The sequence below is a fragment of the Podarcis pityusensis genome (genome assembly GCF_964106645.2).
Source record: "Podarcis pityusensis genome assembly, chromosome: 17".
NCBI lineage: Eukaryota > Metazoa > Chordata > Lepidosauria > Squamata > Lacertidae > Podarcis > Podarcis pityusensis.
This window is the reverse complement of record NC_138042.1, coordinates 23,880,834-23,908,747: the sequence shown is the minus strand read 5'-3', so window position 1 is coordinate 23,908,747 and position 27,914 is coordinate 23,880,834. Positions and strand designations below refer to the sequence as shown.

The 27,914-nt window shown below is 42.9% G+C and overlaps 1 protein-coding gene and 2 long non-coding RNA genes across 7 annotated transcripts in view; 2 read left to right on the top strand and 1 right to left on the bottom strand.

Moving 5' to 3' along the window:
• The window catches only part of FREM1 (FRAS1 related extracellular matrix 1), a gene marked incomplete at its 5' end in the record, with an annotated part of 715,053 nt that overhangs the window by 254,402 nt on the left and 432,737 nt on the right, over nt 1-27,914 (top strand). The window lies entirely within an intron of this gene.
• Nucleotides 60-15,413, top strand: LOC308466811. Its single transcript, XR_013980967.1, has 2 exons — nt 60-151; nt 14,967-15,413. It is a non-coding gene; the product is annotated as an uncharacterized lncRNA (long non-coding RNA).
• On the bottom strand, nt 12,382-27,885 carry LOC308466832. The gene is made up of 3 exons (XR_013980995.1): nt 27,649-27,885; nt 26,611-26,680; nt 12,382-13,783 (listed from the first exon to the last, which is right to left on the bottom strand). It is a non-coding gene; the product is annotated as an uncharacterized lncRNA (long non-coding RNA).

Below are 27,914 nucleotides of genomic sequence, written 5' to 3'. Positions count from 1 at the left end.
TTATACTACAAATTATTTTTTAAATTTAAATTTTCTTACCTTTATTTTCCATTGTAAAACGTAGGGGAGTGTATTTGTGTTTCCCAGATGATCACACAGCTGGGCACTGGCCACACTCAGACCTGCTGAGCTTCAGCAAGGTAGATGCAAGGTCGGTTTTGCTCCGTTATCATGCAAACAACTGGATCAATTGTATCCGTCTTATTGCTAAACATTGAATGAGTATGCGGCATGCAGCAAATCAGCAGGATTGCTCCTAACATGCAACCTTCCCCTTCCGGGGTAGAGAGAACCCCAAAGCTGTGCAAACGGGCAAGTCAACTTTAGATTCTTAGCCTTAGCCTCAACAAACACTTCATAGCCAATCTATTATCTCCAGTGAGTCTCCCTCTACTCACCCCCCACTTGTTTTAGCAGTATTTAAAGTTAATGAGCTTTTTCAATTTAAGCATCAGATAGTTAGCCTTTGGATAACATTTAGAGGAGCCTGGGTGTATCTAATTATGTTGGGTGAATTCTTAAGAGGCTCGGCATCTATTTCATTCAAGAGGCACATTTTAAGTTGCAGGCACGTACTGGACGCCATTCCAGAATGAATGCAAATCACCCTTGTGAAAACAACATTGCTGGTAGGTCTGAGAGTTCAAGGAATGACTGCACTAACAAACACCTTTGAGAGTATGTCTAACTCCAGCTATTCAAGCTGGCAGGAAAGCTGATGTTGCCATTAAGTCTAAACAGAGGGAAGGAAAAGCTGACAGGACAAACTTAAAGGACACCACCTAAGCAGGGCAAAACATGCCTGAATAGAATATTGAAAAAAGTCTCACTTGCTTTAGTTATAAAGCAAGGCACAGATACTGAAACCAATTAGAGGATTAAAACGGAAAGACGTTCTGGTGGGGTTTTTTTTACAAGAGTGCTGGATGAAGAATCAAAAGATCGGCTTTCAAACCCTTGGCTTTGCCACAAACTACTTGAGTGAGTCAAACTAGTGTCACTGTTTTCTCTGTGTGTCTCATATCCCCTTTGCAAAAGATGTTATTTTGCTCTTCCACAGTGATGGTGTTAGCAGAGTTGCATTAATTCTTGGGCTATAAAGCAGGTTGACAAATAAACCCATAGTTCAAATCCAAACATTCTGGACCAGAAAAAAGGAAAACGTGGGATGTGTGTCATATAGGGACCAGTATAACGAGAAGCCTTTCAGATGATCCTTCAAGTAATTGCGAGCGCATTATTAAGTACCAACTTCCATAGAGAAGGCATTAAAACATTTCTATCAATCAGAATCATAGCCCTCGACTGCTATACCTTTGCTGAAGTGCTCCCTTTCGCTTCCAAAGCAGTCATTTCTGCTTAGAAAGTCATTACAAAATACACTGCAACACTTCCTCTTATGAGTTAGCCTCTTCTCAGTTTCTGAATTTTCAGAAAACTAGCCATTGGAGCAGCCTTTCTCAACCTGTGGGTCCCCAGGTTGAACTACAACTCCCATCACCCCTAGCTAGCAAGGCCAGAGCTCAGGGATGATGGGAGTTGTAGTCCAACAACATCTGGGGACCCACAGGTTGAGAACCACTGTGACTGGAGCTATTGTGTGTTTGCTGGTGTGCGGCAGTGGCAGTGAATATGGTCTTTTCCAGATGTTGTGGACCGCAACTCCCATCATTCCTGACTACTAGCAATGCTGGCTTCACATCTGGAGGTCACCACATTGGCTAGTCCTGTAGTAGGAACTTCACATTACATTTAATCAATAAAGAAGGTGGTGGTAAAAATAGCTTTGGTTTGCTTTGTGTTGTTGTTTACAACATGGTCAGTTCTTAACTCTCCCAAGCTCCCATTAGGTAATGCTTATACAAATAACTAAGAAATAAATATGTTTATCAAGATGCTGGATAGACAAGTTGAATGCATAGAAAACAAAACATTTGAGAGATGTTTAGAAGACTCTGAGACCTTTGTGAATATTCGTAAAAGGTATATCCTATTATGGGACCAGCTTGGAGGGTTAAATGGAAAATGTCTGTGATCTTTTACAATGACTAGCATTCGGCATTTGGGAAGTTTCTGCTCCTGATTTCCAGGTTAAGAGGTTGGAAGATGCTCAGCACATTCTCAGTCACAGAACAATTTTGCAAGCCATGTCATAGTACAACATCATAACACAACAGCACAACCTTCGCAACAATTAACAGTGCACTTAATCACGCTGCCACAAATTTCCAGTTTTCACAGGAAGCATATGATACCCAGAACAAAATGTTCCCGTTTCCATTCAAGAACATGACTTTCCTTGGAAAAGGAGGCAAATTATTATGCCGTAGACCAAACAACAAGCGTGTTTTTCTTAGGAAGTAATACACTATTTTCTCAGGAATATAAAATAATTCCTGAGTCAGAGTGGGAGTTTTCCTCCTATGAAATGTGCCTTGGATTTGAAATGAAGCATTTTGTAAAAAAATAAATAAATAAATCTTATGGAAGCCACAAAAATGTTGAGCAAATGTTTTCCACGCATCTCCAACCAGCATGTAGACCGAATTCCCCTTTTCACTTTAACGTTGCCCTACCGACCCCCATTTATATAACCCACACGTCTGCATGTTTTCATGCAGCGAGTAGCTGGAAATTTTATTTCCCCATCATTCCCCTAGTTTGCACAAGGCATGTTTTAGATAGCAACGAATGGAAGTGATTGTTCCTGTGACTGAACATTAGCATAAAGCAATTCAGTTATGCACTGTATTTGTACTGAGTTTATTAATGTACATCGTTGCAATGGGATGCAGTGAGGCAGATCAACAGTTTAAGGCTGGTAAGATGTATCCAGACCACCAAGTCTGTCTTCCCAGGTCAAAGGCTTTTGCCAAGTCACATAGCTGTACAACGAGATAATGGGGAAAGGTTTTTTCTGGGGGGGGGGGAGCATCTTGGCAAGTTGAATTTGGCCCATGAACCTTTCATTGTCAACACTTGATGCAGAAGGAGCACAAGATATTTAAAGGGGATAAGGGAAGTTTCAGCTAATAAAAACATTACAGATACTATTTGAGCAGCAACAGACTTCCATTCATAAACGAAGACTGACTTTCTTTCTTTCTTTTTTTTTTTTAAAAAAGTGGGATTTGATTGCTTTTAGTGAGTTTCTTGGCTTCTGCAGAGCAGGAAGCAGAAATAAACAAGCTAAACTGTAAAGAGCCATTGGGAGGTGTGGAGTTGTTGTTTTTTGTTTTTGACTTTAAAAAAAAAACTTGGAAAGGTGCTTTAAGAACTTACCTTTGTCATTGTTTTTTGGGCTTCTATCCCAATGACTTCAGCTTGAAAGAATTAAAATTAGTTCCTTATACATGCTCTGCAGGTGAAGGTGGTTTTTTTGTGTGTGTATGTGTGTATGTGTGTTTTTTTAAAGAAAGATTTAATTTGCTGTTTGATTCGCCCCGGGATTTTCAGGTGTTGCACGAGGGAGTAAAGAACAGAAAGTACCTTCGTTCTTGGTTGTCAGCCATTGGATGGTGGCCATCGCATTATTAAACCAGCCAAGCATGCTGGGTCTCAACCACAGAATTTAATTTTCCCTACTGCAGGGACTAATCAACTACCACAGGGCTCTAAGTCCTGAGGAGACTGTTTTTATCTGTGTGCTTAAAAAGAATAAGGAAAAAAAAAACACGTTCAAAGACTAGAGTGAAGTTCATTTCATAGTTTTGTCTATCCTCAGGGTTACAGTGACAGAAATTTAATTCGATGAAAAACAGATAAGGTTGGAATTTATGCTGATGCTATGATATAAATTAAAGGAAGATGAAGGTTCCAGGTAGTTAACAGCCCTTCTGAAAGCAGCGTAGGGTTGACCCCATATTCTCCTCAGTCAAACAACAAAAGGTGAGGTATGCCTATTGCAATTACCCGCCTCACCTATGCTGCTGCTACTATCTGTAAAACTGGGCAAGGTTTTCTCTAAACAATAGTACATTTCGACAAAACCGCCCTCTCTGATAAAAGGCAAAATTAGCTACAGTACTACCCTCTGGGTTATTGAACCCTTCTTCTTTGGCGATCACTCGTAGCCCAGTAAGATTGTCTTCCATAAACATGGTTTTAACAATGAGTCCGTAAGTGACTGCGGAGGCCAATTCTGGATCCATACGTCCTTCCACAGTGGGGACATAGATTTCCAAGCGGGAGTTGATCACAATAAGGGTTTGCCAAGCATGCCTTCCTCTTAGCACGTTTTGCCCTTGCGTCCTGAGTTTGAGTGTCTTCAAAGTCCATGACACCTTTGATAAAAGCTGTTCTCCAATTGGAGTGCTCACAGGCCAGTGTTTCCCAATTATTGGTGCTTATACTACATTTTTAAAGATTTGCCTTGAGACAGTCTTTAAACCTCTTTTGTTGACCCACCAGCGTTACGCTTTCCATTTTTAAGTTGGGACTAGAGTAGCTGCTTTGGAAGATGATAACCAGGCATCTGCACAACATGACCAGTCCAACGAAGTTGATATTGAGGAATCATTGCTTTGACACTGGTGATCTTTGCTTCTTCCAGTACACTGGTAATAGTTTGCCTGTCTTCCCAAGTGATGTATAAAAATTTCAGGAGACACCGTTGATGGCATCTTTCAAGGAGTTGGAGATGGTGTTTATATAAGTGGTCCATGTTTCACAAGCATCCAGTAAGGTTGGTAGTACAACAGCTTTGTAAACAAGCATTTTGGAACCCAACTCTCCACAAAGTGTGCAATGTTCACACAATGTCATGTTTTTAAACAGTGAAATGACTATTCGGAAAGGGGAGAAACCAAAGGGGTTCATTCCTTTGGGGGCAACAATGGGGGTGGAATGAAGGCATGGACCACAGCCCCCTTGTGCTAAAATTATGGTTTTAATGAGGTTTTTAACTTGGGTGGGTGTTGGGTTTTTTGGGGCGGCGGGGTTGTTTCACATTGTTCTTAAGTGTTATACGTTAATTTGTATTTTGTATTAGCATTTTTGGTTTTATAAGGCTGATTAATATTCTACAGCCTTTTAAATGTGCTGTTGGGAGCAAGAGGGCTAGTTGTTTTGTTGTTTCTGTTTTTAACTATTTACTTGTGGTCTTGCCTTGTATATTTTATCCCCTGAACCGCCCTGAGATCTTGTGATGAAGGGTGGTAAATAAGTCTAATAAATAAAATAATAAAAAAGCAAATTATAGTTTAGGTTTAAGTGAATATAAGCCATCTAATGATCCTGGCTCCAAACTGGTCATTGCCAAATACTCTCCTTCAACAAACCTTCTTTTTTTTGCGTTCTCCATCTTAGAGGCTCAAGTACAAAACCAAACCAAGCATATTTATTTGCAGAAAGGAATGGATTTGGGAGAGATGGGAGGGAGAGGGAGGAAGGGGGCAAAACAGAAAGGATACAATCGCTCAACACTACTGCAGTATTAATCTACATTGTTTTTAATCATAGGAGCTGTTTCTTGGAGTTCTCCCAAGAAAGACTGAGCAGGGAGGGAGGCAGCCACAATGAAATAATGATACCTTAAAATGTACCAGTTCTGGTGATAAAGGCTGCACTACGGACATGTTAAATTTATCAAAAAAAGGTGGTTGCAGCCGTGGTTCACATGACTTTTTTAAAAAATAAAATCCTTTCAAAATGAATGTTGCCCAGGCTTTATAGGAAACATCAGCTTGAAAAGAAAATTTGGAAATGGAAGAAAGCATCTAGCAAAGAAAACAATTATAAATATTCCTAATTGCCTGGAAATAATTTGTCATACAGAACTGCACCAAGACAGATTTATTTTTTGAAGAAAGACTTCAGAACCCCTGACGATGAAATGGCTGTTAAGAAACAGACCGATATGTATTTCCCTTGAAAGTTGAACTAAAGGATATGATTTTCATTTTTATCTTTGCCCCCCTTCCTTCCTCCCTCCCTGCTTCTTCCATTTTCTATTCTTCTGCTGGGGGAGGAGGATGTGGAACAGGGAGGGAAATATAAAATATTCTGGAAGATTCAGTCATTGCTCCTCGGTATATTTTATGATTTCGGGAACCCATTCCAAGCTGTGCTGCAATTACATTTAAAACTGGAGAATAATGGCCCATTGACATGTATATGGTTTGAGAAATACGAGGCCTCATTTTCTCAGCTGGAATTTCCCTGCAGTCTGCATTTGCATTGCATTAGGGGTGCTCTCCCCCCCCCCTTTTTAACAAGAGCATTGCATGCGTTCAGACGTTTTTGACACTCTCTGGGTCAGAGGGAACATTTGAAAGCAATAGGCCCTTACGTCTCCTGAGAATCTCTTGCAGGCAGGCACAAAGCATTAATGGAAAACGAGGAAAACACTGAGAGGGTTTCTTTGCATTATCAAGCCATGCTTTATGACATACCTGCCTGCTCCCAACATTAATCTACAGGAGATAGATTGTCACGGTCATGCTCCCCTGCTCTATTCCTGCTGCATATACATTACCACAATTGAAATCTGCGCTCCTCTTTCCACAATGTCATGTGCAGTTTGACGTGACTGCACTAGGAATGGCTGGGGCACATGAACGAGCACTTTTTTTTGCGGCGCATACAATCTCCCTTGCGTTTACCAAGCAGCTGCGGGCTTCTTCTCTGTGGCTTTACAAGGGAGACATTATTCTTGGCTGCTTAGCTGAAGCCCTAAACTAGCTTGTCAAGGTTCAAAATTGCACGGCGTTGGCCAGGTATGTAAGCAACTCAGCACCTTTCCTGTTCCCAGCAGTGGCTTAATACATAATGGGAAAGGAATGCAGAAGTATTTCACCTGTCGGGATGGCTAAATAAAGAGCTCTTTGTCATCTTCCAAGAATAGGTCAGTTGTAAATGGCAGTGGGCTACAAGAATGTGAACGCTTGAGATGAATAGTAGGGCCTATAAAACTGCTGCAGGCCAGGGTCACAAATCAAGGGTGCAGTCTTAATATAATATAATAATAATTTATTATTTATACCCCGCCCATCTGGCTGGGTTTCCCCAGCCACTCTGGGCAGCTCCCAACCAAATGTTAAAAACACAATGCAGCATTAAACATTAAAAACTTCCTTAAACAGGGCTGCCTTCAAATGTCTTCTAAAAGTCAGATAGTTGTTTATTTCCTTGACATCTGATGGGAGGGTGTTCCACAGGGCAGGAGCCACTACCGAGAAGGCCCTCTGTCTGGTTCCCTGTAACTTCACTTCTTTCAGGGGCTGGACCTCAGTGTCCAGGCTGAACGATGGGGGTGGAGACACTCCTTTAGGTATACTGGGCCAAGGCCGTTTAGGGCTTTAAAGCTCAGCAGCAACACTTTGAATTGTGCTTGGAAACATACTGGAAGCCAATGCAGATATCTCAGGACCAATGTTATATGGTCTCGGCAGCCGCTCCCAGTTACCAGTCTAGCTGCCACATTCTGGATTAATTGCAGTTTCCGAGTCACCTTCAAAGGCAGCCCCACATAGAGCACATTGCAGTAGTCTACACAGGAGATAACTAGAGCATGCACCACTCCGGCAAGACAGTCTGCAGGCAGGTAGGGTCTCAATCTGCGTACCAGATGGAGCTGGTAGACAGCTGCCCTGGACACCGAACTGACCTGCACCTCAATGGATAGCTGTGAGTCCAAAATGACTCCCAGGCTGCGCATCTGGTCCTTCAGGGGCACAGTTACCCCATTCAGGACTAGGTAGTCCTCCACACCTGCCTGCCCCCTGTCTCCCAAGAACAGTACTTCTGTCTTGTCAGGATTCAACCTCAATCCGTTAGCCGCCATCCATCCTCCATATCTACTAGGAAGTAAAATACTATTAGAGTGGCTGAGACAACACAGCCAGATGGGTAGAGTATAAATAATAAAATTATTATTATTATTATTATTATTATTATTGAATGAGAGATTTTGAGCAAGGATATTTAGGGTTGGGATGATGAGTTGTATGGTGCATTTACGCTCCAACATTTATTTGATGAAAATAGGGACATCAAATACCATTATTATTATTATTACCCCACCCATCTGACCGGGTTTCCTCAGCCACTCTTGGCGGCTTCCAACATATATAAAAACATAATAAAACATGAAACATTAAAAAACTTCCCCATACATGGTAGCCTTCAGATATCTTCTAAAGGTTGCATAGCTACTTATCTCCTTGACTTGGGGGTGGGGGCATAACTCCATACACTCCGGCATTTCTCTGATGAAAATACGGACATCCTAAGGAAAAGTGGGGCATTCCAGGATCAAATCAGAAACCAGGAGGGCTTCTGTAAATCCGGGACTGTCCCTAGAAAATAGGGACACTTGGACGGCTTGCATTTTTCATCCTCCATTTTCCACTTCTATGATAGACATGTGCCCTATTTTGCAGAGGACAGTTCCCTGTTTGAGGAAGCCCTCTATTTGAAGGCTGTCCAGTCCATGTTCAGGTTAAAGTCATAAGAAGAGGGAACACCAGGGTCCTTGAAGTGGCCCATCAACAACAGACTGAACAAACACAGCTCACTTTTCCCACAGTCTTCCCTAAATGTAGTTAAATCTCAATTACAGTAGTTATTTCAAAATTAACATATACAATTTTGGGGCAAGCCAGTACCCCCTCTTTTCAGTATACATTTTTTTTCTTTTTGTTCCTTTGCTTACTCTTTTTTGGTTATGTATAAGTAGTCACCCTACATAGCCCTGAGTTTCTGTTGTACACAAGAATTTTCAGCCACTTTTCAAAAAAGAAGAAGTCAGGTGCTAACTTCCACAATTCTGATTTCCACAAAATATCAGATAGAACTTTCTGCTTCTTGTCATGCTGTCATATTTACAGTTCATCTCATTCATCATGTTTTGTCTCCTTTTACCAAAAATGCAAAAAGTGTTTGGTTCATTCTTTGGCTGCAAAGATATTCCTGCCAATGTCCTTCTTTGTGGTAGTATTTTTTTCTTAATTTCTTTTATGTTGTGTACTTTTCTCACATATTATATTCCTATCTTTTGCAGCAAATAGCAGTTTTCAATGCATTCCACACCTCCTGTCTCCTTTTAGAGCTTATCTGTTTTATTTTTATTTAAACAATGCATGTACCACTTCACTACAGTAGTCTCTAAGCTGTTTACAAAGTATATACACAGTCAGTGGAATAAATGCCGTGCGGCTGTTGTTGGACTGTACCACTTCAGAATTCAGGCAGGAGGGGATCACGCATTTATCATAAATATACTCCCTGCACACAGAAGACAGGGAAGAGCCCTTCTTAGACTGGCCTTCTCCCTTATTTCACCCCATCTATTTTACTATTTCATTTAAACAAAATGTATACACCCTCAGTTCTCTCTCCACGATGCATCTTAAACAGGAAAGCTTGACTGTGTCTATCTAGCTCCACAAATAATGACCAAATACCAAGCAGAGATTAGATAGTTCAGAAGTGATTGGGCATAGGTGTATTAACTGCTGGAATTGCCATTCATCTGAAATGGCAGTGTTTACATACAGCACAGCTACCAGTTGGTAAGTGAATAATAAAGGAAACCCTGTGTTTAACATGAATTCGTTATTGATGCTAAATATTGAGCGTAGTATGCAAGGCATTGCAAATTGAGAAGAAAGGATTAAATGAGAGGGTATATAATGGGAAACATACAAGTTCATATGAATGCAGTTTGTCAAGACCCACCCTACAGCATCTTACTTGGCTGTCAGATCTGCACGTGGTTAGAACATTAGGCACACAAAATGAAGGATCACATAGAATGGATAATTGTACCTAAGGTATTTGCACTATGAGGCGTTTCTTCTGAGCAGAACAACACAGACCAACAATCCAGTTTCCACAGGTCTATATTCTCAGTGTCCCTTCAGACAGTATATCTATGTAGAAAAATTATATGCAGATCATAATGTGAGAGAGGTACCAATTTTCCTTCAATGAGTATCTGTCTACAAATTCCATTATAATACAGTGGTACCTCAGGTTACAGACGCGTCAGGTTACAGACTCTGCTAACCCAGAAATAGTACTTTGGGTTAAGAACTTTGCTTCAGGATGACAACAGAAATTGTGCTCCGGTGGCATGGCGGCAGTGGGAGGCCCCATTAGCTAAAGTGGTACCTCAGGTTAAGAACAGTTTCAAGTTAAGAACGGACCCCCAGAATGAATTAAGTTCTTAACCCAAGGTACCACTGGCTCCCGGTTCTCTTGCATGTAACCTTCTTAATCATTCTCATGGATATGATATTGTCTAGTGTCACAGTATTGTCAGAGTAACATCAGCACAGCGTTACTCCTGAACATACACTGTTAAAGGTGTAAGTCATTGATGTAAATTGCCACCATAGAAGCAAGGAATTGAGAGGGTACAGTAAGGTGAATATTTTCAGGGTCTTCTGAATTCTAGAAGGGTCTGCCACTGGCCCCATTCCTAGGGTCCCTGAAAGTGTGCCTGGGTCTGTAAGCTGCCCCCCATTTAAATTACACAGAATGCCCTTGACTACTCCAGGGAATTGCGGTAAATTTAAATGGCAGGTGGGTCCTAGCCGTGGTAGGTAAATAGCATGTCAGTCTATCATACATACCTGGAGCCAGCTCAGCCTTCAAGAAGCACAATTTTACTTACTGGGCAGTAAAACATTTACACCCAATTCTTAGCATTCCACAATTACACTGCAAAAAAAGAGGAATCCTTAACTTGCTCTGATGAGTCAGCACTCGGAGGAGTAATATAATAAAAGCCTAAATATAGTTGACAAGGAAGATAATCTTTGCACCGTTCGGGTGCTCGTCACCTGGGTATCAAGTCATTAAGTGGTCTCTTTTGTACATCGCATGAATATTCAGTGAATTAATATCCATTTTTGAAGTTCCTCAGCATATTCTCCTCCTTAAAGTTGTATGTCTTAACCATGATATAATCTGTATTTTTACCGAAACAGTGACTGCAGTAATTTTCTGAATTGTTAGTCTTAAACAAGACCTGTCAGAAACCTGTTATGTTTACAATGAATTTGTCAGGATTGCTCTAGCTAGAATTACTTTAGTGTGCAGAATGCCTGCCTTTTTTAAAAAAAATACAGCATTTTCAAGTCAAATGTGTAACGGGGGGAAATACAAATGTACCTGTCAAGTTAACATAACCAGAGCATAGTACTTCCCACCTTTCAAATTATTTGTTCCTCTTCTGTTTTCCTCTTCACATTCACGTCGATATGCACACAGAACTGGATGGCAAGTACAAGTTATCCCTATGGATATGCCTGTGGTTTCTTTCCAAGGCTGCCATAAGTCCAGGTTTTCCAGGACATATCTGGGATTTGTCCGTCGGAAATAACGTCCGGGCAGAATTTCCAAAAATCACGAAGATGTCCATATGGCAACTCATATCGGAAGGGTTGAACCTAATGCAGAGAAGCCAATGGGTGGCAGAATTCCCATGGAAAAGAGAGGAGGAAGGGCAATGGAAAGTGAGTGCACAAACCTGTAGCCCACTCCAAATCAATTAACCATGATTAAGAAATGGGCAGCAGAATTTAATTCAATCTATTTTGTGCATGTGGCACTTCACAAAATATTGGATTGCCTTGTTGGCTGGAAGTAGATTGCTTTTGGGGTTGAAGCAAGTTTCATTTGAAAAAAGCAATATAAGTTCAAGACCAATTTACAGATGTAGTATTAGCAACTATACTCCTCATTTCATTCAACAATGAATCACACCAATAAGGGGGGGGGGGGAGAGATCATTGTGAAATGTCATCTTAAAGTGCTCTTTATGGCAACAAACACACAATAGTTTTCACCCACAATCCGGAATTAGCCTTTATCTTCTCTTCCAATTACTAATGCCACTCCTGATTAAGTTTCCCCATTTTAATTGGGTACATTTCTAGCCTATGTTAGGGAGATTTAATTACATGACCTCTATTAATATATACATTTATCCCAGTAGGATTCTTATTGTGTGTGGTCTATGTATAATTAGTATTATTGATTGTCTCATAGAGGCAGTTTTCCAAGGAAGGTTAAATTCATCAGTGTAACTCAATGGTGTCATGCAGAACTGGGAAATATATGGCAGGGTAGCGACCTTGAAGAAATGCCTGAAAGCTTAATTCTAATCACTGGTATTAAAATGGAAACACAAATCTGCTACGATGTAGAAACTTTTCTTGTATCTGTAAAAATAATTCGCCGACATAAATTTATCTTATCATTGGTTGAAATTAATACATTTTTGTTATGTATATGTATTTGTGCCCTAACCAGAGATTTAACCCCCAGCCCGTGCAATATTCCCAATGCCTTTTGTTCCTGAGGATAATTCTCAGGAAGACCGAAGATTTGGAGGCTACAGGAAAAGAACCTGTATCCTTGAGTCACTCTCAATATTACAAAATGCGGGGAAACAGTTGCAAGGGCTTTGTGTTTCCTGTTCCCATCCCATGCTTCCATTTCATCCTCAAAATAGAACTTTGGTGTCTATGCTTTAACTGGGCCAATTCATCCCCTAAATGTGGGTGTTTCAGTGACATTTGAAGAGTGGCAAATTCTAAGAATCATCAGGGAGAGAGTAGTTGTACCCTTCAATATAAAGCGGATCAGGGTCTTTTCTATTTAAAACAAATGGGCGTAACAGACTCTGCCTCTCACCCCAGTCAATTTGTAACCTATGGGGCCACACTGAAGGACAGAAAAAAACAGCACACTCAGTTCTTCCCTTTATTCCTTTTCTGACCAGGGGATATGTGAACCACAAGCAGAAGAAAAGAGGGATTTGGTTCCTTCTCAGCAACACCAATAAGCAGGCCATTACAGTTGAACCTCGGTTCTTGAACCCAATCCGCTCCAGAAGACCGTTCAACTTCCGAAACATTCGAAAACCAAGGCACAAAGGGCTGTCAGCAAGTTCAATGGAGAAAAGTGAAAAATGCGCCTCAGAAGCTGTTCGATTATCGAGGCGTGTTCAAAAACGGAAGCAATTACTTCCAGGTTTTCGGCGTTCGAAAACCGAAACGTTTGGCTTTCAAGACTCTCGAAAACCGAGGTTCCACTGTATTAGGATATGCTGCCTCATTAGATACAGGTTAAGCTCAGGCCTACTGAATTTAAATAAAATTTAGGCCTTTGCCCACAGTCAGCTGCAAGGAAGTAGAAGCATAGTGAATGGGAATAAGCTCCAAAAGGAATACATAACAAAGCCAACTCTTATTCTGTTGCTTTCAAAGCAGTATTTCCCATTCTGAAACTCCCAGTTGGGGATAGCAATAAACCAGGCATTTTCAATCATCTTCAGGTTAGATATTTGCCCACAAGTTGTGAGCCTCAGAGGGACTTTCTTGTTGTTATTTGGGTCTTATTAAAATAAAATGTGAATGAAATTGGTTTGGCCAGCCTTTTTGTGGCTAGCGAAGAGCCAAAAATAATTTTGTACTGGACAGCTCTTGGAATCCTTTTTTTTAAAAACTCCCTTTCAGTGCAAAGACAATGTGGAGATCCATTTCTCTCTTGCTATGAGAAATATTGACAGTGTCCAAGAAAATTGAATTAACTCACCAGTGTTGAAATCCCTTGCTTGCTTTTAACAATTTTTTTTTATCTTATCAGCACATGTAAATACAAGAACTCCAAAATAAAACTTAAGCCTGGCTGGATTTCAGCCCCTCCTGCCCATCAGCTTTTCAGCCAGGAAGGAAAGTGCTTTGATGTTGTTCAGAGTGTGCAACTGCAGCATCTTCCTCTGCAAGAAAGTCAAGGTGGAAGGGAAAACGTCTCGGCAGACTTGTGTTCCCTGCAAATGAGACAAAAAGTAGTTTGCAATGGCTTGTGTTCAATCTTTGGGATGCAATTGCATTTTGAAGTTTGAGGCACTCAAAATGTGGAGTTAAGTTCTGCATATTGCACAGTCAAGAAAGATAAAATGTATTTGAGAGTTCTTTAAACACACACACACACACACACACACACACACGTTTTGGTTGTATCAAACATTAGTCCTACTTCAATTAATCCCATTGGGAGAAATTCAGCTAGCAAGTCCACACAAGGATGTCCCCTTAGTGCAATGAGTCTCCCCCCACCACTTCTCCTTTTGTTGCTCCATGCCCCCCCCCCCATTAGCTGGTTGAGACAACCCCTTGAATAGTTAATAGGAGGCTAAGTTCAAGGTGCTGGTTGCGGGTGAACAAAGCTCTATACCCCTCAGGACCAGGATACCTGAAAGATTGTCTCTTCACTGTGCTCTGTTGGTGAGGTCCTCCTGCAGATACCTTTTTTCAGAAGGTCCATTCTGCACAATGTAGCAACTGAGTATTCAATGTTGTGGCGCCTTTGGAATTTAATTCCTTTGAATATTTGGTGGGCCCTATTCTGCCGCCTTCTGGGCTCCTACTGAAGACCTTTCTCTTCCAGCAAGCCTTTTAAGCTGAGATCTTCCCCAGTCTGTATCTGTGACTGGAATTACTTGTTGTTAGCCATTCTCAGCTCCTTTGGGAGGGTTCAAATTTTATGTAACAACAGCAGCAGCTTCTTTCAGCATATCTGACCATTGCCAAGATGGCTGGGGCTGGTGGGAACTGGAATGTGTAAGAGTAAATCTCCTTTATGACCTGGGCTAGAAGAAGGGGTGAAGGGGGTGCAGCCAGACAAAGTCAAACAACATCTGAAGGACACCGTGTTAGGTATAGACTTCCATATGGAGATCTGATCTCTAGACTGTATATGGACCAAATTCCCCTAAAACAAACAAAGCATATATTTTTCACTATCCCTCAGAATTGGACCAAACTGTGTTAAAAATAATAATCTATTTGTTGGAACCCTCTGCAGATGTGGTAAAGGTCTTGGTACTTGTTCAAAATTTCTGACATATTTTCATCTGTATTGAATCTGTGGTTGCCTTGCTAATTAGTCTGGGTCGGATACAGTGAATACCGTATCTCACCAATTCCTTCCCCTATTTTCTCATTTACTAGGAACTGAGGAAGCAAAGCATTTCAATACTATTAATCATTGGAGTGAAAGAAGTTTGAAACAGAGAAGAAACAGTTTCTGGAAGACATAGACAAGACTGAATATCTGAAATGGTTGATATCAGTAGTGGGGCGTCTAACAATGAAAAGACTAAGAAAAAGAAGATAATCATATATATTTTCAGTACTGCAGGCCAGAAGCTCTCAGAGGGCCTAAGCAAATGTAGAATGTGTTATCTATGTGTGATATTGTGAAGGATCTGCTACAACTATTGATTACTTACTATTTTCTGTTCTGCTTTAAGCAGTTTGGAAAGTCAACCATATGGATAGGGGCACTGAGTTTCAAGAATCAGTGAGAAGAAGCTGGGGAGGGATTTGCATTGTGTTCAGGTGTATTTTCATCGCTGTCAGGAGGAACCCAGAAGTAAATCACACAGAGCCGGTGAAGTTAACTCTTTATTGGGGGGGACCAGTTGCAAGACCTAGGGTCCTTGCCTTCCCACAACTGCCTAAGAGTGGATCTAGACACAGGAAAACCCCCACTATAAATAAGTCAGAAATTAGATTGTTATAATAAAAGGGGGAAAAATCTCTATGAAAAACCTGTTTTAAAATTTCCTGCTCTCTGGCACCATCTGGTGTTGCATGTTTATAGCACATTCAAATCTTCACAATTGTAGCTGAGTCCTAAGTCTCCTCCTCTCCCAGGTTTCCCCTCCAAGCAATCTGAGACTGTGCCTGCATGTCTGCCTTTGCTTTTAATCAATTTGACTATGGGGGCAGGATGTTTGGATCTCAGGAAGCAGCCTGGTTCAGGCCAGTGATGTAGACATGCCTCAGAAATAAGCGTTACTGTGTATATGCTGTAAGAGATAACATAATGTGGTTGAAGCTATAGCCATAGATTCAAACTGCCAAACTGAGGACAATAAGTCATGGGAGAGAAATTCAGATCAGTTCAACTTTTAATGCACTCCCTCCTCTCCACAATTCCATACCCTCCAACATTTCTCTGATGAAAATAAGGACATCCTCATCCATTATGATAATAATAATTTTACTATTTATACCCAACCCATCTGACTGAGTTGTCCCAACCACTCTGGGCGGCTTCCAACATATAAAAAAAATATAATAAAACTATACAGGGCTGCCTTCAGATGTCTTCTAAAGGTTTCTAGTTACTTATCTCTTGGACTCGAGGGTCCATAACCTCCAACATTTTGCCAATGAAGGTAGGGACATCCTAACATACCGGCCCATATTTCTCTGATGAAAATAGGGACAGCCTAAGGAAAAGCAGGACATTCTGGGATCATATAGAAAACTGGGAAAGACTCTGAAAATCTGGGACTGTTCCTAGAAAATAGTGAAAACTGGAGAGTCTGCAATTCACACATCTCAAAACCCTTCTCAGATATGTGAACCATCCTTCAAAATGCACACTTCTCAAAATTTTGTGGTGCAATTTTCCAGCCAAATAATGTTTAGAGAAATGTGTGTATCGGGGAATGGGTGCACAAAAATGCATATATTCATGAAAAAGACATACAAAATGCATTGTTGTTGTTTAGTCGTATAGTCGTGTCCGACTCTTAATGACCCCATGGACCAGAGCACGCCAGGCATTCCTGTCTTCCACTGCCTCCCACAGTTTGGTCAAACTCATGCTGGTAGCTTCGAGAACACTGTCCAACCATCTCATCCTCTGTCGTCCCCTTCTCCTTGTGCCCTCCATCTTTCCCAACATCAGGGTCTTTTCCAGGGAGTCTTCTCTTCTCATGAGGTGGCCAAAGTACTGGAGTCTCAGCTTCAGGATCTGTCCTTCCAATGAGCACTCAGGGCTGATTTCCTTCAGAATGGATAGGTTTGATCTTCTTGCAGTCCATGGGACTCTCAAGAGTCTCCTCCAGCACCATAATTCAAAAGCATCAATTCTTCGGCGATCAGCCTTCTTTATGGTCCAAAATGCATTACAGTAGTGAAAATAGCATACAGAAATGCATTAGGATATGGGGAAACGATTGCAAAAATGTATTATATTTGGGGAAAACTGCAATATTAGGGGATATTCACATTAAAAATTTCATGGGGGCTTTTTTTAAAAAAAGATGCCAAAATGTGGAGAACGGAACTTAAGCTTGGAAACAGAGAAACATAACACTGACCAATTTTTAACAGTAAAAAAAACCCCAACCCCTTTCTGCATTTTGGGAGCAGTTGCCACAGTACAATGTGGAAACTGAACAAGGGCCTGCCACTTATTGTCACATACTTCTTTTAAATGTACAGTCTTAAATTTTAAATGCCAGAGTCCTTTTGAGAACATCTAAACGAGAGGACTCTTTGTGAATCCACATTACCTTGAAGCTCTTATTTATGTTCCAGCAAAGAGTTATGTAACCTTACTGATTTCGGCTGCCACTTTCATTAATGCACTAATCTGAAAGGCCATTATTTATTTCCTTTTGGCTTCTTCCCAGTTGAAACTATGACTCTAGTTCTATATATCTTCGCTAACAGGAAATTCTGGCTTTAGAATTTATACATCCTGTTTGCATTCCTTTACTTTGTCCATATCTCTTCTGTTTGCTTATAGAATATACCTTGTTTCTCGCCGCTGCCTCCCCCCCTCCAATCATTCTATAAAATGTGATGAACAAACACCAGGTGTTGATGGAATTCCATGGACTGTGGAAGGACAAAAGTAAATTCTTAATGATGTAAAAGTAACACAAAGCATTTTTGCAGGAAACATGACGTGCAATGCTAGCAAGGCCCATTGTACAAAATGTACAGAATTAAAGCCACATTTTCCTTTGGTTAGGAGCCAAGAAGAAATGTTCAGTACTGTAAAAACTTTAATATTGCCTTCCATTGTCTCAATAAATATGAAGTCAGACCCTGTTAGAGAAGGAGAGTTGCTCTCTTTCGTCTAATATTTCTGAATAACTCATAGCTGGAGGCTTATCCGGACTATAAAAAGCAAGAAAAGAGTTCAGAAGATTTATATATACTGATATCTACTTTCACATTTTCCCCCCAGAAAAGAGTAAGATGGGCTAAATCTCATGGAAGTAGCTATTTCTGGACACAAACAGGAAATATTAAATACCGTATTTTTCGCCCTATAGGATGCACTTTTCCCCTCCAAAAATGAAGGGGAAATGTGTGTGCATCCTATGGGGCGAATGCAGGCTTCAGGAAGCTATCCGCAAGCCTTGCAATAGCATCCTAAATGAAATCTTTAGTCTCAAAGTCTCTGAAAAAATATAGAATTGCTTCATAAACCCATCTTATTTCGAATGAATGTATGTAAATGAAAATATCAAATGCTGTGGAACAGTGCTCATGTAATAATGTAGTCATTATTATAAGATGGGTTTATGAAGCAATTCTATATCCTCCCACCATGCTGACGAAGAATTCTACGAAACAGTAGTCAATATCCGGAATCACTGTTCAGTGTTGGACATCATATTTGCTGAATACACAAAGCTTCACAGCTTGTCTTTCATCGTATAAAGTTTGGTACATCGCTTCATTTAAAGATTTTCAGAGACTTTGAGACTAAAGATTTCATTTTGAACTTGTTATGGTTTGAAGGAATTCTATAAAGATTGTCTATTATGCATGTATATGGTCATCGTGTTGCCTAGACATTGTTGACACTTTTCAGTGGCCTGCCCTGTTCTTGCAGACCCTCGAAGTAAGCAATCATAGCATGTTACAACTAAAGGTCATATACTGTCAAGTCTGGGAGTTCCCCTCTCCCTTCCAGCCTCCCCTTCCGGTGGCTCACCAATAAGAATTAATGAGCATTGGGCAGATTTATAGTCCTTTTATTACAGCATTCTGTTACAGGCACAAAAAGGCAACCCTCTGCAAGGATATCAGTTGCCTACTCTGACTCCTCCCCAATTCCACAGCAAGAAGCATGCCAACAGAAAGTTCTTTCCCCCTTCCCACCTATCCTTTGTTCTCTGACATGCTTAGACCTCCGAGTTCGGGGGAAGGGAGGGGATCCCCCCCACTCTCGATTGATGTATTGCCCAGCTGCTTCCTCCCTTCTGGTTGCTTAGCTACTATCTCATAGCTGGGTAGTTCCTCTCTCAACTGTGCAGCTTCTGTGTCTGCCTGTCTCTCTGCTTCTGGAAACACTGGAAGCAGGGGGGCGCAAATATTCTGTTAGGAACTGATCTTCCTGCGATTGCATTCCCCAATCTTCCGATCCAGCCCATCCCCTGACATATATGATCCCTTCAACCCACCCAAGGCAAAGCAGTATTATCTCCTGTAACCTGCACCATTGATCAGAGTCAGGGCAGATACTGCATTGCACATGAATGACAAGGATGCAAGACTCCATGCAGTGAAATCCCCCTCCAACTACAGAGTCTCAAGTCATGGAGCAATGCTGTCCGATGCTATTTCCAGAGCTCATTGCATGACGCTGACATAGCTCTGCATGGTGACAAAAAGAAGCACGATTCCTTAGAAATCTTCAAAAGGTGTGGGTTGTTCAAATGATGAAATACCTATGCTGCAGTGTGTTTGGAAGATATTGGTTGTATACCAAACAGCTCAGGGTAGAACCTCAATACACACATACAAGGGAGAAAGTCCAGTTGAACACAATCAGGACGTTAGTGTGGAATAATGGACATTGAAGGAAAGATCAAACAGAGGCTTCCTTTGCCCAGACACCAACCTTTTAGCAAGAGACCCTTTAAAACAAAAAAGAACTGGGGGGGGGGGGAATTAAAAGGTTCTCCATAAGGAACATGATATATTTACAGTAGGATGTGAATGTTTGAGGCCATAAGGTTGTAATAGGGCCAAGCGGGGGAGACCACTTCTCCCTCGTCACTGCTATAATATTTCAAACGGTGGATTATAATTTTTGGATGATGTTCAAAATGTACAAAATTCAAAGACTGATGACATAAGTCCTCTTCATCTACAGTTTCACTTAATAGGCCCTGGCTGCATTACCTCTCTCTCTCTCTCTCTCTTATAACTATATTATTTGCCTTCTTATTACTGTGCTTGGTAGTCAGTTCATTTGTAGAAAACCTATCCCATTAGCAGTTTCATGACTTTATTACCAAGCTATTGTACTTTGCTGAGGTTTTAAATTTTATATATGAAAAAATATATTGGAACACTCATTGTTTGAAGCTTTTAATCAACCTCATTCATGTGCACGGGGGGGACAACACCCTTGCAAAGTGCTCAGTGTTCCGAATGCTTCCTTGAGTGCCGTGAAATAAAAGACTAACATTTAAAGGCACATGGTCGCATTTGCAGACATTGTGCAGGTTAACCCTTTTGCATGGTGGTTCGTAGACTCCATCACTCAGTCAAAAACCCTTGCCCATGAAATAATATTAAAAGAAAGATATTAGAATATGGAATCCCGCTCCCATTATCACAAGTGATTCAAGAGCTACTCCTGCTTGTAATTGGCTAAGAGCAGCTTGGGTTCAGGATAGCGTTAAGGACAACCTGAAGCCTTATATCCCAGCTCAATCACTAAGAGCATCCAGAGAAGGTCTGTTACTTCTCCCCCCATATTACAGAAGCCCAGCCACTGAATAGCTCAGTTGATTAGAGCATGGTGTTGATGATGCCAAGGTTGCAGGTTCAATCCCCAAATGCACTGAGAGTGCTCCAGTTGGAGAACAGCTGTTACCAAAGGTGTCATGGGCTATGAAGACGCTCGAACTCAGCATGAAAGGGAGAAACGTGCAAAGAGGAAGGCACACTTGGCAAACCCTCACCATGATCAACTCCCGCCCAGAAACCTATGTCCTCACTGTGGAAGGACGTGTGGATCCAGAATTGGCCTCCACAGTCACTTACGGATTCACTGTTAAAACTTTATGGAAGACAATCTTACTCGGCTACGAGTGATCACCAAAGAAGAAGCAGCAGCATTGCAGGGGATCGGACTAGATGATCCCCAGGGTCCCTTCAGTTCTACAATTCCATGACTCAATGATTCTATAACTAGCCTCAACCAGAAGCCAGACCTTTAGAGTTGCGGAGCACTCTTCCCACAGAGATTTGACAGGCATGATCGCTTGTGACTTTGTGTCAACTCTTGAAGACATTTTTTATGCCAACAGGCCTTTGCAGTTGTTTGGTACTTCTATGAGTGGCCAGTCATTTTCATGATTGTTTTGTACAATTTTTTTATCTATACCCCACCCTCCCTGGCCAAGACCGGGCTCAGGGCAGCTAACATCAAATATCAAATACATTAAAGCACAATAAAAAAATTGATTAAAATACAGCTTAAAAATTAGAATCAGGATAAAATTAAATTACTGCCCACAAATTAAAACCATAGGGGTCGGGAACCTCAAGTATTCATCAGGGCCAGATATCCATGTTGGTCCCACATGAGCCAATAAAAGGACCAAAGAGGTAACTTACAGGGTCCCATAGAGGGGTGTCAAACAGTGCCCAGACTGAAGGCCAGGCGGAACAGCCAGTGTGGTGTGGTGGTTAAGAGTGGTAGTCTCGTAATTTGGTGAACCGGGTTTGCTTCCCCGCTCCTCCACATGCAGCTACTGGGTGGCCTTGGACTAGTCACACTTCTCTGAAGTCTCTCAGCCTCACTCACCTCACAGAGTGTTTGTTGTGGGGGAGGAAGGGAAAGGCGATTGTTAGCCGCTTTGAGAACTCCTTAGGGTAGTGATAAAGTGGGATATAAAATCCAAATTCTTCTTCTTCTTCTTGCAGGCCCTGCGGAAGAATGTCAAGTCCTGCAGGGCCCTGGTCTCCTGCAATAATGCGTTCCACCAGGCATAGCAAATGTCATTTTAATACCTCGATTTTCATGGAAGGCATCATGTTGCAAACTAACAAAATGCTGAACGGGCAACTTAAAGAAGGGCCTCGTTTTATTTGGCCAACAAAATGAAAGCTGGAAGTCCCCAAGAAGTGATGGGCATGAAGCTTAGGAAATACACTGGCCGCTTGCAGTGATAGGTAAAGGTAATGGGACCCCTGACCATTAGGTCCAGTCGTGGCCGACTCTGGGGTTGCAGTGCTCATTTCGCTTTATTGGCCAAGGGAGCCGGCGTACAGCTTCTGGGTCATGTGGCCAGCATGACTAAGCCGCTTCTGGCGAATCAGAGCAGCGCACGGAAATGCCGTTTACCTTCCCACCAGAGCGGTACCTATTTATCTACTTGCACTTTGACGTGCTTTCAAACTGCTAGGTTGGCAGGAGCAGGGACTGAGCAACGGGAGCTCACCCCGTCGGGGGATTCGAACCCCTGACCTTCCGATCGGCAAGTCCTAGGCTCTGTGGTTTAACCCACAGCGCCCCCCGTGTCCCTGCAGTGATAGATTCCCTACTAATATTCGTTATGCATTCCTGTCAGTATGGATCCTTATCTAACCAAAATGGCAGCACCCATGCACACAGGAGAAGCATTAGCAGGTTCGGGAGAAACTGGAGGTTTGCAGAAGCACACACACACACACACAAAATCATTAAAATCAAAATTCAGGTGGGGAAATAGCTCAGTGAGGACTGGGCACCCCGAGTGGTCATAGGATGCTGATTGTTCAGAAGTGGGTGTGAAAAGGGGGCAAAGGGTAGAATGGAATGTCCTAGGAGGCTAGCTGCAATGCTGAACACGAGCCCTCTGTACTGCAACATTCTGCTGCAGGTACTACTTGTCTAGTACAATTGCTATAATTACACATATATACCTGCCCTTTTCCTCCGCCTCCCCCCCCCCACTCCACCCGCCGCGTGAGTGCCATTGAGCCGAGCGTAAGGGAGAATGGAGAATCTCTCTGGCTCCTAACATGAGTGGCACATCTTGTTTCTGCCTCTGAAAGGAATGCAAATTCTTGGCATTGCTGGTGCCTGCCTTCTTTCTTATCAGGAGGTGGTATGCTACGATGGCTGAACTGGTGACATGGCACGGTGAAGACAGAGACTTGAGTTGGGGAGAGGCTCTTTTCCCAGGCCCTGGGCTAAGGGAGGTGGAAGTTCCCAAAGAGCAGTTGGGTTGGGGGGGCTGGGTGGGACGATGGGGGCACATTAAGAAGCAGATGCTCTCCGTCTCCTGAGCAAAGCTGCTATAATCAGCATACAACATTCTGCTAGACAATCCACGGCTCTGCTGGAGGAGTGGGGGGCGGAGGGGAGCCTTTTAGTTCAGTGCATAAATGTAAGAGGATTGTCAGGCTGGGTTTGCAGTAGTCTATCAGTCTAAAAATATCCTCCAAGTTTAAAGCAAAGCATTGTTTAGGCCTTAATGAAGGCAACAGAATTTTAACAACAGAAGTTCTGTTCATCCGTTCCACACACCCCTCCCGGCCGCCACCTCCCCCCCTCGTGCTCTCCCAACCACCACATTCAGTTCCTCTACCCCCGCACCTGCTTCCAGTTTTGGCTTCTTGGCAATGATGCTTAGAGAGACATCAGCTGGCAGCTTCGAACAGCTAAAAGCTCTCCTGCAATGCAGCATCGCAAGCGCCAGCCTTTAATTCACTGGCACATGCCAGCTTAACCCATTTCTCCCTATCTCTTAGCATCGCTCATGTTCGCCTTCCGAAACGGCAGCAAATGATTCAAGCGGTGGCTTATCTTAAGACCTGGCCATATCTGTTCACCGGTGGCAGTGGCAGTACGGCTGCTGCTTCTGCCGCTGCTATTGCCTCATCCCGATGACATTACAGGGTACATAAAACCAGAATGCCGTTTCTTCTTGATTGCTATTGGATGGCAAAGGGGTTCACTCTTTCGCTCAGCAGATGGTGGGATAAGTGACGCTTTCTGCATTCAAGGCACTTCTTTTCTATCTCGGCTCTTTGGGAGCTGGGCAGCACTCACAATGCTAAAGGGGAATACTTAGGGAACAGATTTGTTGTTGTGCTCGGAAGCATTCAAGCGGGGTTTTCAGACATGCTATGTAGTTGTTCTTAAAATGGAATTTTCACATTGGGAGCTCTTTCAAACATCAGGTGTGAGGTCACAGTGCTGGTGTACTGTGCACCCTAGGCTAATAATAATAATAATAATAATAATAATAATAAATTATTTATACCCCGCCCATCTGGCTGGGTTTCTCCAACCACTCTGGGCGGCTTCCAGCAAAATATTTAAATACAATAATTCATCAAATATTAAAAGCTGCCTTAAACAGGGCTGCCTTCAGATGTCTTCTAAAAGTCAGATAGTTGTTTATTTCTTTGACCTGACAGGAGGGTGTTCCACAGGGCAGGCACCACTACCGAGAAGGCCCTCTGCCTGGTTCCCTGTAACTTCACTTCTCGTAGTGAGGGAACCACCAGAAGGCCCTCAGAGCTGGATCTGAGCAGAACAATGGGGGTGGAGACGCTCCTTCAGGTATACTGGGCCGAGGCCGTTTAGGGCTTTAAAGGTCAGTACCAACACTTTGAATTGTGCCCAGAAACGTACTGTGATAACCAGAGCATGCACCATTCTGGCAAACTCTACACTTTGCACATTCTCAAAGGAACGTTCTTAGAGGAATTCTCAGAGGAAGCATACTTTCTGCTTGCCCCATATCCCCCAGGGGAGCTGAGGCGCAGCTCAGATTAAGATGGAGAGGAGGGAGGCGAGGTCCAGGCAGCAGGAATCGGACTCAGAAGACAGCAGCTCCATGGTGTGTCCGCTGCTCTGTTTTCCAGAAACCGTTTGAAAACAAGTGATGGGAGGCTAAAAGGGGCCAGTTTACCTGGAAGGAAAAGTGGGAGGTGTTGGTGAGGCTCGAATCTCCAACGTCCACACTCTCCCATCTCCTTTGGCTCCTCCTTCTCCACTTGGCCAGCCACTTGGAAACAGCAGCTACAGATCCTACTTTTAAGGCTCGCCAGGTTCTAGGAGATGGAGGGTCTGGAATGCTTTCTAGTGACAACGTGTCAGCCAGCTGTTGCTCCGCCTCTGCCTGCTCCTCCTCTTCCATTGTTTCCCAACTTTCCCCCTCATCTGCCTCTCAGCTGTGCCCTCTGCCTGGCCTCTCTGAAATGGGGTATCCCATTAAAAAGAACCATGGGAGATGCTTCTGTCCGGACAAGGGCCACAGCACTCCCCAGGTGCAATCCAGTCGGGCAGTTACCCCTTGATGTAGCTCAGGGAATCCTTCATTTCCTGTTGACCCCAAAATGCAAGATCTTCTGGCAGGTCATCCAGAAGGGGTGGGGTCTACCCAATGCCTATGCCAAACCTCTAACATCTGTTGTCAATAAAATCATACTGCCAGTAAAGATTAGGGGGGGATGTGTGCTGGTCCGGGGGGGGGGTTACCGTGAGGCGTGGTCAGAGTCCGGTCCTGGGCCGAGGGTCTGGAGACTGTCCACCAAGGGGGAAGCGGGATCCAAAGCAAGAAGCTGGGCATGGTCGGGAACTCCGGAAAAACAGGTCTGGGTGCTGGCAGAAACAGGTTTCCAATGTCGTTGCTCCCACAACCTGGGACTGGGCCTTTATCTCCTCTGGGGCCTAGGGCGGTCCCGGCCCACAGGTGACTTGCCTCTCCTGGCCTTAAGGCGAGCACTCCTCCTAAGAGAACCTAGTTCCCTCTGCCTCTCTGCCCTGAGCCTCTGCAGCTCAGGAGAGGCTGGAGGGTTACTGGACCCAGAGGCAGCCTCACCTTCTCCTGACAGAGCTGGGAGAAGAGCACCTGCAGGCAATGGGTCCTCAATCACCTCCAGAGCCAGAGTGGATTCATCTGGTGTCTGCTCCTGAGGATCCGGCACAGGTGCAGGCCCTTCAGATTCAAGGCCCTGCCCCGGCTCAGCCGGCCCTGGAGGCGGGGACTCCTGTGCAGGCTGGGATTCCTCCAGTTCAGCCTCTGAATCAGATTCCCAGGCCATCACAGAATGCCTTGCCACACAGTGCTTCATGAATTTGGGCTGCCAGGTAGAGCTTTAAAATGGAGCCCATCCAAGCAATCGAGACTGTGGCATTCATCGCCGGTATGTACTGCAAGTGTGCGCCTTCCATACTGCTCTCCTCTCGCCTCTCGTACATTAAGGTAATTCTTCGGGGATCTTTCAGTGGACACACGATGAAGTGCAAATGGTGCCACAAATGAATAAATGGGTGGCAGCAGGCTGTAGGTTCACAAGACAGAGGAAAAGCTATTTGCATCTCCCTCTCAGGCACTGGAGTTTATATCCATGGTGTTACACACCAGTGGGCATGCATCCTGCCCTCCTGCGTTGTTAATGATCTACCATCTGGGGAGCTGATTTAGATTGCAATTTTCACAAGCTCCACGAGGAGAGCAGCTCCGTAAATCTCAAGACTTTGACCCAGCCTACAGATACTGGCTCCGAGTAAAAGACTCAGGACTCTGAGCATGGCTGAGAGCATTCAGACATTTTAGGAATGCAGAAAGTTTGTAAAAACAAAATGAACACGGGCCTGAAATCTGCCTACATTTCAGAATAGCAGGCGGCTTGCTGAGCACAATTCCAGCTATTTCAGTGCACTGAGCAGCCAATTCATGCCGTCATTCCTATACAACCACATTTCATCTCTTGTTCTGCAGCCTCTCTCGTCATGCTAGTCGAATAAAACCAGTGCAAGGATGACATCATAGGCTTCGCAGCCAATCCCCACCCTCATCAAACAAACACAGATCCTTACCTATTTTGCTTATGCATCTCTCCTGCAGCTCTTTCGGTGGAATATGTGTTCGTGTTAATTGTTTTGTTATCTGTAAGGGGGAAAATATATTAAAATCTGGCAGAAGAAGATTCCCACCCTCATCTCAGATGAATCTGCACGCACAGAGACCAAAAACAACGAAGGAAGCCGTGCCTTTCTTTTGTAACCCACCTTCTTTAAAAGTTCGTGTGGTATTAAAATGTGTAAGAGGCAGAAATATGACAACTACAACTTTTTGAAATTTACAAGGCTAGCTCAGCTTGTCAGTTGCTTGCTGACAGGCACTTTGTTGGGTTTTGTTTTTTGAGTCACTGGACGCCTGGTCAAAAAGCCCATCATTCTTTTCAGTGTGTGTTAATTATACCTGCATTTATCCATTTATTTTAGTGAGAGCTTTCCTTTTAGTGAGAGACACCACGTCCCTATTTTCACTGAAGAAAAGTTGGAGGGTATGATACAGATGAGCAGGGAATGGAAACATTCTGGGATCAAATCAGAAACTAGGACACCATCTGTAAATCCAGGACTGTCCCTGGAAAATAGGGATGCTTGGAGGGTCTGCTACATGCTATTTGAGAAATATATAGGTGGAATAGTCATGGCGAAAACTATGCACCATCTATCACCAAGAGACAGCTCATATATAACCAGATTGCAGAACCCATTTCCCATGTTGTTGGTTCTCCCCTAGAGATAAATCCTGGGTGATGTTTTACTGTTTTATTTTTTGCATAATTTCAGATGATGGTATGCTCTCTTTTTTGAAAAAAGTAAATGAATGGATAGGCAGCCCTTAATTATGCTCTTGAGGTAACCCAGAAAAAAATATATAAATTAGACCCATTTGCCATTTGTATTATCTGGAAAGTCAGGATGGTATGGCAAGCCCTTAGTCCTATATCATTCAGCTGTAAGAGAGAGCAGATCAGCCCGAGACAATGCAGTCTTTCTGAGTAACATATTGATTTCCCAAAGTGCTTTGGAGAAAGAGGGAATCCATAATAACTTAGCACTTACCGCACACAGCATTTTACATCTCCAAGGCACGGCACAAATAGATGGCATTTAAAGATATAAAAATGAGCAGAGCTGCTCTCAGTATATAAATGTGTGCTTAAAGCGAGCTTGCATTGCTATATAGCTTTGCGTAGAGAAGTCGGGAGGTTATTGAGGAAGGACGGTAATGAATGTCGGGGTTTTCAAACATGCAGGAAACAAGTGCAGTTCACAATATCCACACAAATCAGAAGTTATACAGCCATTGTTCTGGAAACCAAACAGCA